A 2,207-nucleotide genomic window follows, 5' to 3' on the forward strand; every position below is an offset into this window, starting at 1 on the left:
AAGTAGTAAAAAGGAAGTTGCTTTATTCCATAATAAACTGTTTCTCTAACTTTTAAACCCTGAACAGTTTGCAGGGCCTACATATGTAAACAAGGCTTGATGTTTGTACAAAAGATATTTATACTGTAAGAAAGGAACAGCCGTTTTGCTTTATATATATGAATTAACTGGTTCTTTTGAAGAAAATATTGTTTAATGAGTTAATCAACCTGACATTATTGGGTTACACCATCAAAATAATATAGGTTAGATCAATTAGAAATAAATACTTAAAGGAACAGTTCACAAAATGAAAACTCCCTTCATGACTCATCCTCGAATTGCCCCGAATCTGTATAATTTTCTTTGTTCTGTTGAACACAAAAGAAGATATTTTGAAGAATGTAGGAAAGCAAACAGTTCTGCGGCACTTTTGACTACCATTGTAAATTATCCTACTATGGTAGTCAATGGTGGCCAAGAACTGTTTGGTTACAAGCATTCTTCTAAACATCTTTTTGTGTTCATCAAAACAAAGAAATGTATACAGATTTGGAATGACTCAAGGGTGAGTAAATGATGACAGATTTTTTATTTTTGGATGAACTGTCAGTTAAAGGTACACACACATTCACAAGAGAAAAAAATATACCAGTGGACTGCAAAAGAATATTATCATGAGAATATTGAGAGTGGGTGCACCCTTTCCTTTATTTCACAGTACTCTGTCTGAAAGCAAGTAACATATTATTAAGAAATACAAAATAACACTTATTGTGCTCTTGTTTGAATCTGATGCTCACCATTCACAGATTTCCCAACAGATCTAAGTTGAATGAGATACAGGAGTGCTACACTATGCATTATAAAAACATATAGGTTACTCGCTAGATTTTCTATAAATCTGACAGCTCTTGAAATCTACTGAAATGTTTCGTCTTTTTAAAAAAATGACAACAGATGAAGACTTTTCAAAAACATCAACATTTAAAGAAAAAGAAAAATACAGTTACACAGGTATTTTCAGAAGTTTAAGGCGGTTGAAATAAAAAAATTGGACGACCCAGTAACTTCCCGTAACTCGGTTCAGCTGATCTAGTGGCAACAGTTCAGCTGAATAATGTAGTCCTTTTCTCTCATGTCTCACCCTCCTGGTCAGCGCTGATCATTTCCATGTCCGTGCAGTGGCGCTCAACATTTATAAAAGCATTTATACCCGCCAAACAGTAGAAAAGCCTAAAACAATACCCTTAGATTTATAAACTTTTTTCTGATTAAATATTATTGACAAAAATGAGAAATACATGAAACTGAAAAGAAGAAAGAATATAACTCAGCAAACAGCATAGAAAATGGAAATCAGGTGGTTAAAAAAAACTAACTACAGCTGAAAGACTTTTTGTAAATATATATGTAGTACATTCATTCATTGGGCTGTTGGCTCGAGATGGCTGGAAAACATCTGCAGGAAATGTGTGATGAGCTGCCAACCAAGCACTTTGGTTCACGATCAGATAACCCTCACTATTATTAGGCATCTTAAGGTCAAAGCAGAAGTGTTTTTGTGGAGTATTACTGGTAAACAAATCAAAACAAACAGGTTTTTTTCTGTTTTATCTTTCTCTACTTTGACATTGCAATCATTTATGCAGATGTTTCATCTACACCATCCCAACCAAACTGATACACTTTGTGGTCAAGATTTACACAAATATAATAGTTCATCGGCCTTGGTGTAATATTGTGCGGTTTGATCAATGGCGTGGCTTAAGAAAGAAAATTGGCAAAGCAGGGTTCCGTAAACCGTTGTCCAAAGGAAAATATGCCATTTCATTGACCAGTGCAATGTTTATCCATCAGGACGGTAAACATTCATTTAAGGACAGAAAAATCACAGGAGCTAACTCCAAAATCCATGGTCTAAACCTGAATCATACACATTATAGATTTTTTTCCATTTTTTAACAGCAAACGTTGCAAATATAGAAACAGTATCTGTACATAGTTAATTTGTATTTAGAACAACTCAGATATTGGGAGAAAACTGTCCATAAATTTCAGTGGTCCTGCAAGAAGAAATACTAAGATTTCAGAAGACATATGTCACTGTTGGATTCTTTTGAGTCTCACAGTACACAACAGCAAATCCACTGTCACAGGACTTGGCCATGCGGAAACCAAATACTAAAAATCCATGTTAACATATATATATATATATATATATATAT

This window comes from Triplophysa rosa, linkage group LG11, assembly GCF_024868665.1.
Source record: "Triplophysa rosa linkage group LG11, Trosa_1v2, whole genome shotgun sequence".
In the NCBI taxonomy this organism is placed as follows: domain Eukaryota; kingdom Metazoa; phylum Chordata; class Actinopteri; order Cypriniformes; family Nemacheilidae; genus Triplophysa; species Triplophysa rosa.